This window comes from Pleurodeles waltl, chromosome 5 (assembly GCF_031143425.1).
Source record: "Pleurodeles waltl isolate 20211129_DDA chromosome 5, aPleWal1.hap1.20221129, whole genome shotgun sequence".
Lineage (NCBI taxonomy): Eukaryota > Metazoa > Chordata > Amphibia > Caudata > Salamandridae > Pleurodeles > Pleurodeles waltl.
This window is the reverse complement of record NC_090444.1, coordinates 1,227,455,225-1,227,467,836: the sequence shown is the minus strand read 5'-3', so window position 1 is coordinate 1,227,467,836 and position 12,612 is coordinate 1,227,455,225.

Sequence of the window (12,612 nt, the reverse complement as noted above, 5' to 3'; positions counted from 1 at the left end):
ACCTCCAAAAACGTCCAGGCATCTGAACTTGGCTTTCAGAAGGCCAAATGTCCTTTCAATTACATTTCTTGTCCTGCCATAGGCATCATTGAAACTGAGTTCCCCTTCTGTGTCAGGGTACCTCAATGGTGTCAAAAGCCATTGAAGGTTAGGATAGCCAGAGTCACCTGTGTGCATACAATTAGGACCTGTTACAACACAAGTACAGAAGATTGTGATGACAGGTGCCACAACAGAGACACACATCCAAGTGTATACATACCAATCAGCCAAGCCCTGTCTGTGTGTAGTCATGCCATCATGTGTGGGACATTGCTGTTCCTCAGAATGTAGGAGTCATGCACAAATCCTGGAAACTTGGCTGTCACCTATGTGATGTACTGGTCTGCCAGACACACCACCTGAACATTGATCAAGTGGTAGTTTTTGCTGTTCGTGTACACCTGTTCATTGGCACTGGGATGGACTATGTGGGTGCCATCTATGGCCCTATCACATGAGGGATGTGCGTCATATCATAGAAGTCTGCCTTCACATTGGTCAAATCTCCACATTGGGGGAACCTGATGTAGCTGTCCAGGTGTTTCAAGAAAGCACACAGTACATCCTTCAACACAAGATTGAACATGAGCTGTGACATCCCTTCTGTCAAGTCCACTGTATCCTGAAATGACCCAATGGCAAGAAAGTATAGCATTGACAGGACTTGTACTGTGGGAGGATTGGCATATGGATTGTGTATGGCAGGCAATAGATCAGGCTCCAACTGGGCGCATGAATTCATGATGGTCTGACGATTCAGACACTAGGGGGGTCATTCTGACTCCCACCGGCCCCGGTAACCGCGGTGCCGGCGGGAGCCGCCAGAATACCGCTGCACGGTCAGAAGACCGCCGCGGTTATTCTGTGTTTCCCGCTGGGTGGGCGGGCGACCGCCAGAAGGCCGCCCGCCCGCCCAGCGGGAAACCCCTTTCCACGATGATGCCGGCTTCGAATGGAGCCGGCGGAGTGGAAAGGGTGCGACGGGTGCAGATGCACCCGTCGCGAATTTCAGTGTCTGCTATGCAGACACTGAAATTCTCAGTGGGGCCCTGTTACGGGGGCCCCACGACACCCCATACCGCCATCCTGTTCCTGGCGGCCAAAGCCGCCAGGAACAGGATGGCGGTATGGGGGTCGGAATCCCCATGGCATGGAGGATTCCCCAGGGCAGCGGAAAACCGGCGGTACACCGCCGGTTTTCCATTTCTGACCGCGGCTGTACCGCCGCGGTCAGAATGCCCTTGGGAGCACCGCCAGCCTGTTGGCGGTGCTCCCGCGGTCCCCGGCCGTCGGAATGACTGCCTAGGTCTGGATGAATTGCCTCTCCTCTATGGTTGCAAGGTCAACAAGTGGTTGGTACACTGGTGCATGTCTATATGTCCTCATATCAGGGTATCTATGATAGAGAGTAGAACGTGTACTAAGTGATTAGTACTTCACACATTTAAGCAGAATATGTCATCATCACACACACCTAACACTGTAGACATTTGTTGCACTGCTGACACATACCATTATGGCCAGTCTGAAGTGTCACAGTGACATGCATGTCACATGTATTGGCTAAACTATGATAGCACAACATAGGCCTACTCCGCAATTAACACATAAATGTGTTTGACACATCTATTTAGGGATTTCAAGGCATGATATGTCTATAAAATGGCATCCACCTGGCCTGTTGCACATGTGAGGGTAAAGTGTGCTGGTGAGGGAGTACATGCATGAAGGGGGCATGGAGTTGAGATGTGTGAGCCGAGAGGAAGGGCATGTGTGGCCACTTGGTGATTCAGATGTGTATTGTACACTGCTGTTAGTATGGGGCAGATCTACCTGATTTTCTCCTTCTGCCTGTGTCATCCATGAAGGTGAACACCCATCAGAAGAAAGAGATCTGGAGTGCCATCACCAAGTAAGTGCGGCCTTATTAGGGATAATATGCCTCTGTTTAGAAAAATGAACATAGTTGGGATGACATCCTTTGTGTTGTGTATTGGAATTTGGTATCATGCACCCTGGCTGAGTATAGATAGTAGATGTGTTGACATGCTTTACTGTCAGTGGATGTACATCTCCCATTGCTACACCTCTCCATGTCTGGAATGTGGAGACAGTCAAATGACTTGACCACATGTGTGAGACCACCATGTGTATGCAACGGATGTGAGTATTAGTATCACAGTAAGCATTGGGTATGACCAGCTCCATCCAACTGCATTTGTGGCTCTGAGGTTGTAGTCCACTCCCATCTTTGTAGGATAACTGAAAATGCTACTCTGTGACTCTAGTTTTATCACAAGGACTGAATATATCATGTACTGGTTATGTTACTGACTTACTGTAGGGCTGCCTTTACAGTTCCACTACAGATATGCCCTTCATGGGACTGGATCATTGATTAGATAGGTGTATTGTCATTTTTAGGTGATCTGCTGACTGTAGGGTATGTGAAGTTAGGCAAACCGGGATCCAGATACTTGATGAGGCCTGGTTGCAGACATTGTGCATTCATAGGTGCAATACTTGTGGGGATGTTACTGTTAAAACAATAGAATGGTGCTAGAGGTTGCAAGTGCCTTGACAGGTCTCATATATGTCACCATGGCATGTATATGGGATGTATGACAGTAGCCTAGCAATTGATTTGCTACATTACATATTTAAAGCCTACATCATGTCCTAATGGTAAGTTGGGAGCACATCTGATGGGCTAGGACTTTTTTGCTTGCCTTGGGCAAGCTGATTTGGCATATTAGGAGAGGTTGGCCTACTGGATGTCACATGGCAAGTAGATGTGAATTTGATATTACATGTAGTCTTCCCTGGCTGGCTCATGTAGTAGTGGGATGTGTAAGTGGTGTACAGGTAGTGGTGTTGGTCCATGTGTGCCTAATGCATCATTACATTTACCGTCTGAGATATGTGCTGTCTGGCTTCTGTGACAGGTATTGTAATTTCTGTAATGGTGCCTCAGGGAGGAGTTGTCATTTTGCACAGTCTGACAGGAGTAACTGTATGTGTGGTTGCATTGCAAGTGTATCATAATGTTATATGTTTGTTCCTGGAGCATCTGGTGTGACATTGCACCCAGTGATTGAGTATGGATATGTCATATGTGATATATGGGACATTGTAGATGCACTTAGCAGTATGATCAGTTATGATATAGATGTGTTTGATGTCTGTTGATCTGGCTCTATGATTGGGTCAGACTATTCAAATGGCTATACCACAGACTTTTATTATAAATATCAAGAGTTCAGCTGTTCGAGTGCCTGACTTCTCATGGCCAATTCCGTGTTGAGTTCCATATTGACATCACCATACAGAGTGTTTGGTCTCGCATGTAATGTGACAGGCAGGTGTTGTGCTGTCTGTGAGTGCAGTTGTCTTCAATGTTATGGATATGTTACAGAGGGCATGGTCTATCATGGTCATGATGTTACTGTAGTGGCCAGAAGTGCTTTGTTCAGTCAGCTGGACATCCAATGGGTGATACAGGCATGGAGAGGCATGATGTGTATTCTTGCCGACCATTATCACATCCAAGGCATTCTGTGACAGTGTTGAATCAGATTAAATTGTACAAGAATAAGAGATGCAAGGATCTCTGTTCCAGCAATCCAAAAGATGAGAAAAAGGACTTGATGTTCACAGCCTAAATTTCGATCTTCCTGTCCAATAATTTGAAAGCTAATCGAATCTAAATGTTCTAATTAAAATGGGGGAAGCCTAAGTACTTTTCCAGAATTTCCAGGAACTAATAATAATAGTTAAAAGTGTAAGCATAACAGAAGCCTCAGTAAAAGGTCTGCAAATGAGATATGTGAAGCATGAAGCCTTTCAGCCAAAGTAAAAATAGAGATAGCTTTACCCCTTTAATTCTCTAAGGAATCCACTCTAGTCAAAGGGTAGGAAGGGTCTGCCTCTCCTTACTAACTGAACACTACTTTAGACCTTGCAGAACCTTTGAGAATCCATGTCACCACCACCTGTAGTTTTTCATCTTCTGTGCACCGTTTGGAATTTGCAAATCTCATCAAATTTCATCCCACGAACCAAACATCAGGGTGACCTTGCATAATTCCTAAGTCCAGGAGCTCACAAAGAAGTTACTTCTCTCTTATCAGTCCATTAGTGTTCCTCATCCTTGCCAACATATACCCCATATCACTTTTATCTTAAAAATACAACAGGCCTTTCATTAATTGTAGACTTTTGCAGAAGCACCTGCAAATAAAGAATACTGCCGTGCGAGCAAACCTTCATGTTGTAAGGTAAGCATGGAAAATCATTTCAGGCCTTCAATTAAGTCAATTTAGCAAACGTTTCATTGCACATTTGAATACATGGCTATCTGTGCATTTCTCCTCATACATGTAATAATTGGGGAATAACTGTGATTGTACAGTGTTTACCTGTAATACCATAACCCTGACACATTGGATTTATATTCACCTGTAGCAGTGGGTCAGGTGATAATAAGGACTCGGTTGCTTGGGTGGTTGAGAAACAATGAATTTATTGAACGGTTTTAAAGATTTTAGCTTTGTTCCAAATTATAGGGGTGGTGTGTTCCTCCTCATGGACTCTCTCTTTTCTCTCTTTCCCAGGTTCCCTCTTGACCGGCGAAGAGGCTCCTCTCAGACTCCCAGCCGCACCGGAAAAGAGGAATGGAAACGCAGGTAAGTCGGGGTTGTATAGATATACCAGTAGTATTAAGAGTAGAGAAGAGGGAGAGAGAGAGAGACAGAGAGAGAGAGAGAGAGAGAGAGAGAGAGAGAGAGAGAAAGAGAGAGAGAGAGAGAGAGTTAGTTCCCAGGGACGTGTGTAGAGTTGTGCAAATAGCGGATGTGTGAATAATCACCTCTTAGTGCTCTTGTAGAAATATGGTTCGGTCCAAAAAACTCTTATGGGTGACTAAGATAGGTGAGCCTTAAGGTTAAGTTCCTTTTCACTTAAATCCTGCTCCTCTCCTTTCTGTCCCCTCCAGATTCTTCCCTCCCCTCTTCCCGCACTGCCCCCTCCCTCTCCCCTCTTGCTGTCACTCTCCCCTCTCCCCGCACTGTCCCCTCACTCTCTCCTCCTGCCGTCACACTCCCCCTTTTTAGAAAAAATCTTTATGAAGGAGCGTACCTTTGTGAGCCACGTCCCTCCTGGGATGTGGCGGAGATCGAGAGTTGCAGCTCTTGTGTTCTCCCAAGGCTATCTTCAGGGAAACCACGATGTTCCCGCTCCCGCTCTCGTGTTCCGTGTCTTCTCCTTCCTGGTCCTCGGTGTTCGTGTCTTTTCCTTCCTTCGCGCCGTGCGCGCAGAATCCGTCTTCTTTTGTAGTTCTTTCGGGAACCCGGACATCCGGGTTCCCTGATTGGTTTCCAGCATCCGCGTTGCCCCAGCAACCGGGTGGGTCGTCGTCACTGCCGCAGGAGCGGAACACAGTTTCCGATTCTGCGGCGCCTGGAGCCGCTTTATCAGATAACCGGCTACATCACCCATTTATCATAAATGTCATTAACAAACATGCATATAACTTTCTACATTTCTACCTGTAAGTGCACCTTGAATAACATGATTTTGATGCACCACTTTAACATTAGTGCACACATAATATAGCTCACTGATTACATTTTTATGTCATTTCTGGAGTGCATAGTAGTACATAAAGCCATGCTCTCTCAACCCCCCTCTTATGACGTATCAAGTCACTACAAACTTACTCCTTCCTCAAGTGAGACCGAAACCATGTTGTTTTCATTAGCTTTCATCTTGATACTTCAAGATGTTTTATACCATCATAATATTTACAATGACTCTCTTCCAGCTCAACATTCAGGCCCTCATTACAAGTTTGGTGGAAACCGGACCACCACGCCAGTGGTGGCAGTGAGACATAGGGCACATTCCATAGCCCCAGCTTGACTCCTCACTGAAAATAGGCCTCTACATGAAATGGGAATCAATGGAGCAGGCAGGGCCCTCATCAGCTGTGTGAGGGGCTTGGGTTTGGAAAGGGGGGTCCTTGGGTTTGGGTTTGGGACAGGGTGGGGCTTTAGGCTTCGGTCTGGATGGTGGGGAGGGTTTTGGACTTTAGGATAGGAGTAGGGATCTTAGATTTGGGTGGTTGTGGGTGTTTTGTAGGTGAAGGGGCATGGGCACTGGTAGAGGGGCTATGGGAGGACTGGGAGGTGAAACGGCTGAGTAGGAGCATGGGGACATGGTGCTTAGAAGCAACACAGGGTGGGACAGGAGTTGAGAACAGGTCAAGGGAGGCAAGGAAGACTTTCTTAGGGACATGGGGTGGTCATGTGAAAAAGGGTTAGGAGTGGAGGTAGAGGGAGTGGTTGTATGATGTGTGGGTGTGCTGGATGTGGATGCAGGTGTGTGCAATGTGTGCTTGTGTGTGGTGAGTGTATGCTGGGTGGGCTCTTGTGGTGTCTTAGGGTATGACAGGACTGGTGGCTGGATCAGGGTGTGATGATGCAGTGACAGCAGGTGTAAGTGGTGGTGTGACTGTAAGGGAGGAAGTGGTGGGGGATACAGTGTAGAAAGTGCCTGTTGTGTTTGCTGATGTGTGTTGTGTGTGTGCATGCTTGTAGTGTCACTTGTGGTGCCTGTGTCTGTTTTTGCATACCTTATCTGTTGTAGTGGGTGAATGCTGGTCTGTAAGTGTGCTCTGGATGGGTGAAGGGAGAGGTGTCTTAGATTGCAAACATTTACATAAAGAGGGGATGGAAGATGAAGGGACACTGGCTGCAGTCAAAGAGGAAGCCAGAGGCTGAAACGATGTAAGTAGGCCAGCCAAGGCACAGTGAATACCTTCCCGGTAGGCATTGCTCTGCTGCATCAGGGATGCCAGTTCCTGGATGGCATTCACAATGGTTGACTGCCCCACAGAGATGGACCTCAGGAGGTCAATAGCCTCCTCACTGAGGGCAGCAGGGCTGACTGGTGTAGGGGCAGAGGTGCCTGAGGCAGTGTAGGCACCCACCCTCCTGGGTGAGCAGGCACAGGCTACAGAAAGGATGGTGCTGGTAAGGGGGGGCAGACAAGGATGATGGTGGGCTGGTCCCAGATTGGTCCTCCACCACCAGGCAGCCACCATCGTTGGATGCTGCTCCAGTTTCCCCAGTGGTGCTCCCCTCACCCTCTGTCCCACTGGTCCCCTCGGTGTCGGTAGACTCTGCCTCCTGCGTCCTGTGAGATGCAGATTTACCACTCACCGGTATCCCTTCTCCTTCACCAGATGATGCTAATGCTCACATAGACAGAGGTAAACAGAGAAGGAGAGAAAGAAAGGGAGGAAAGGGTCAATAACTACCTATCTTGTACACAGATTGACAAGACATCTACTTATCCGGGTTGTAACAAATAGTGGCTACAATACAATTACTATAAACATAGTTCAGGTAGCCATAACCAACTATATAGCATATTACCTCACCTTTTCACCCAAGAGACAATATGGAACATCCTACATGCCTGTCATCTGTCGTACTCACATGTCTATTAATTTACTCCATAAACATACCTACTTACATGTCAATCATAACACAATGAAAAAAAATAAACTTCAGAGGTACTGTATACACAAACGATATGACAGGTATGTGTGGAATGCATTTTGTACAGATGTCCATTTATATTACAATTAATCCTTTTTCAATGTATACTACACACACTTGTCATAACCCAAATACCGAGCTAACAAGATAGCACTGGCTGACTAAATTAGACTCAGTGATAGAGAATGAAGGTTGTAGAATGCCTCAACATTGAAGTTTGTCTTAATTGCAGTTGAGAATTTGGTACAACACCACCACATCAATGCTCGCATGGCTTTTCAAAGCTAGCACACATCACTGCAACACAATTAGAGTGACAACCATGACTGCATACTCCTCTAATTCCATTAGACCTCGTCAATATCTAAGTCTAGTAAGGGACTCAGTAGAAAACCATACAAATGTCACCTAACATTTTGCACTTACCCCGTTGTGGCTGCTGCCCTGCCCTAAAGCAACTATGGAACTCTGGGTAGGACACGGCCAGTATGCTGGCCATTAGGGGGGGTCAGGGTCCGATGGCACCCTTTCCTTGTTGAGAAGCCATCCCCACCTGGACCTCTGCATTCTTCCAGGCCCAGCATCTCAGGTCCTCCCACCGCTTCCTGCCGTGGGTACTCTGCCGGCTATAGACCCCAGAATCCACACTTCTTTGGCAATGGATATCCATAACCCTTTTTTCTGATGGGCGTGGTAGACATAGGTACACATGTAGATAATACAAAACATCATCAGCATTTGCTGACATACAGCATACACAGCACATGCATACCCAGTACACTGTACACCACATACATGATTAGTATACTATTCCACCTTTCCAACATCCCATTTTAGTATGCACATACTTTCGCCGTCAAACACCACTGAGATGAAAGTAATCAAACATTGTACTGACCTGTTGATCTGGAGCCCCATACAACTGTCCATACAGAGGTTAGGCCCCTTTGAAACGTTTATCCAGCTCGTCTGGATTGAAGGCTGGGGCCCTATCCCCTGCAGTATGTGCCAATGTGGCTCCCAGATACAGAACACAGCAGCTTATGCAATGGAGGCCTTGCTCACTCGAGTGCCAGGAGTCAAGTGAGCTGGGTTATACAAAATGGCAGTCAAGGTCGCAGCGGTCATGACCATCACTGCCGGTGGTGATCATCACTGGCCCCAGTTGCCCATAGACATCAATGTTAACCAATGAGGAGTTGCACAGTGGTTCCGACCGCCTTCCGCCATGACAACTCCCTCAGGTGGAATGAGGTCACTTCCATCTGTCCTCTGCATGCATGACAGGCAGCAGCCATTTTACATTTCTTAATTAATTTTATGTGATCCCACTGCACCATTACTTGAATATCTGCACAAAATGCTTAATTGAAGGTGTCAACTCATTGACACTCACATATGAAGTGGGTGTCAGCTGGCAGTACTTCAGATGTATGTTCATATCAATGTAAGAATATTCTGTACTCTGTAACATATAGGAGGCTTTTGTTTGTTCATGACTTCAATTCATGTACATGTCCCTCTGTCACAAGTATGGCAATATGACGTACTGCCATAATGTCTGGGTAGGAATAATTTGTGGATACATGTTTCCATCTGCAACATGCCAAACAACTTACAGGGTCAATCCTTTCTGATTTTCCTATGATATTTATCGGTCACAACACTATAAGAAATCTACTCAGCACTGTTTGTCCCTCTGCCTAGATACCGCAAAATATCACCAATGCACCAGTCTACTGGCATCTAGTAGACCTAGAACCCACGGAAAAGAGGCACATTATAATGACCTATCGACTGAACGGTCTGACCATCTGGGAACTGGTTGCCCAGTTTCAGCCAGACCTCCTGCCAGCCTTAAGGAATCTCCATGCCATCACTCCAACATAACAGGTGTTGTCTGTCCTGCATTTTTTGGCTAGTGACTAATTTCAGGTGACTGTGGGACTGGCTGCAGGGATGCCAGACAGTTCAGTGCAGTGTAACAGGATGTGCTGGATTCCCTACTAAAGCACATGAACAGGTACCTAAGGTTCAATCAATCAATCAGTTTTTGTAAAGCTTAGTTACTCACCTGTGAGAGTCTCAAGGCACTGGGTGGGGAGGGGGTCTCATCTCATCCGAAGAGCCACGTCTTAAGGTTCTTCTTGAAGATGGTGAGCGATGGGCTTTATCTGAGGTGTAGGGGGAGGTTATTCCAGCCCTTTGCTGCGATGTCCTCCGGCTGTGGTTTTCTGAATGCGAGGGATAAAGGGCAGTGCCAGATGGGTGGAGCAGAGGGATCTGGCGGGGGTGTGGAAGGAGACGCAGTGGTTCGGGTAGGCTGGTCCTGCATTGTGTACAGCCTTGTACGTGTGGGTGAGTATCTTGAAGGTGATTCGTTTCTCGACCGGGAGCCAGTGGAGGGTCCTCAGGTGTTGGGAGATACGTTCTCGGCATGGGAGGTTCAGGATGAGTCTGGGGGTGGCGTTCTGGATGAGTTGTAGCATCTTGATGTTTCTCGTTCTGCTGCCAGCATAGAGGGTGTTACCATAGTCGAGCTTGCTTGTGACTAGGGCGTAGGTGACTGCCCTGCGGCCGTCTGCTGGGTTCCATATGAAGATTTCCAGAAGTTAGCGGATTGTGTGCCAGCAGGAGGAGGCGACTATGTTTACCTGGCAGGTCATCGATAGGGTGGAGTCAAGGATGATGCCTTGGTTGCGGGCGTTCTCCACCAGTGAAGGGGGGGCGCTGAGGGATGTGAGCCACCAGGGGTTGTCCCAAGTGGAGGTGGTGTTCCCGAAGATGATGAGCTCTGTCTTGTCAGAGTTGAGCTTGAGTCAGCATTCATCCAGGAGGCGACTGCTTTCATTCCTGAGTGGAAGTTACTTTTGGCTGTGTCTGGGTCTTCGGGGAGGGAGATGATGAGTTATGTGTCATCTGCATATGACACGATGTTCATTCCATGGCTTCTGATGACAGCTGCGAGAGGGGTCATGTATGCATTGAACAGTGTGGGTCTCAATGATGATCCTTGGGGGACTCCGCAGTTGACTCCTGTGGGTTTGGATGTGTAGGGTGGAAGTCTGACCCAGGTGACTCCAGATATCCCAACCTACCCTGGCGCCTGACTTTAGTTAGAAATCCAACTACAGATGGGGAGGACAGGTACTATGAGGCACACAGCTGGAAAAGACGTGTGATAGAGAGAACTTTCGGCCTACTGAAAGCAAGATTTTGATGCCTTCATGTGTCCCGTGGTGCCCTACAGTACTGACCCGGGAAAGTCTGCACGATCTTTGTTGCATGCTACTTAATCTGGCCCTCAGAAGGCACACTCCACTGTTGGAGGAGGGGGGCATTGCTACAGGGGCTGTGGCTGAGGCTGATGACTCTGATACTATGGAGGAGGAGGCAGCTGACAACAGGACTGAGCTAATTTGCCAATACTTTCAATGATTCTCAGGTATGTGTGGTCTAAGGTTTAATGAACAGTTGAACCCTTTATGGGAGATGTGATTTTGTCATTCCATGTTGAACGCATCAAGGTGTATGGGGAGACTACTGCCTTCTATCTTTGTTTTCAAAGCTGAAGGTATGCTGACTTAACATAAGGGGAAGTGTAAATACAATGCTGCCATTTACATGTGATAAATGCTGGTGCCATCACATCTCATCCTTATAGATGTACTCAATTGTATGGTCCGAAGTCTGAACTCATAAGACAATGGAATATACACATCTTTGAATTGTCCTGTTCAGCAGCCCTATCATTTTGTACTCTGAGCTGCTGTCTGGTATCTACTTGTTATTAACAATGCAACGTGATGTACTGTTGGGGATGTCACAGATATGGAACGATACCATTACTTTGCATGTGCATGACTGACAGTCCTAGCTTGTAGATATGTGGAGTCCTACCCGCTGCAGCATGCATCCTGTATATGTGAAATGCTGCTGTATGTGTAATATAATGGCCTACATGGGTTACTTCATTTAACCTTTTCCCTATTTAGGTTTTTATTCATGTCACATGAGTGTTTACAATCTGCTTCCTGACATGACTGTTGGCACCCTTGCCATTGTAGTTTACTACCATATGGATGTTCTGACACACCTGCTGGAAATTCCTGCAACATCTGTCACTCTGATAAATTTGTTGTACAAATATGTGTATTTGATTACTGTTTGTTAACAAAGATGTCAATGTAAACAATGAAGACACATACACTATTACTTGTGCTCACTAGTGTTTATTTTGTGTTTGACATCACAGTTCCGAGGAGTGGGGTCAAGGTTTCTGAAATCATCAGAGTGGGTGGTCCAGCTGTTGGTTCCACAGGTCCTGTATCCATGAGCCTGGGGATAATGGAGTTTGGCATTGGACAGTCAACATGGTGTATCAGTGGCACACAAGGGAGAATGTTCAGGAGAGGGATCACTTCCGGGCGGTGTGTTTAGTCTTGGCCTCAGGTCCTGCAGGATGTCTGGATCAATGACCTCTTTTACGGGGTGTTCCTAAGCTGCAGGGGCAGGGGTGCAAGTGGCCTATGGGTCCTCTTGCTGGACCTCCATTCCAGTAGCTGGGGCAGATGTTGAGGGCACAGTTGTAAGACTACTGGAGGGTGGAGGAAGCATGTTGGATTCTTGTGAGTTCAATGAGCACCCCTACAATCGAGACCATGGTGGCATTGTGTGCCTGACACTGCTGGGTGGCCGCCTGATGGCATTCCCTCTGCAGCCTCTGGTTCTCCTGCAAGGTGGTGAGTATTTGGCCCATCGTGTGCTGGGATTGCTGGTAGGCTACCAGATCTCTGGAGATGGCCTCCTCGTCAGTCAAGTCCTGTTGCTGTCTCATCCCTTGGCCCACAGTTTCCCTCTCACTAGCCCTTGCCCTCTATGCATGTGTCCCTAGCACAGTGTGCCTCCTCCCACTGACACCCGGACCTTCATTGTCTTGGGTTTAGGGTGTCAACTCCGGTCCCTGTACTGTGGAGCACACTGATGATTGATCTGTCCTTGAAACACA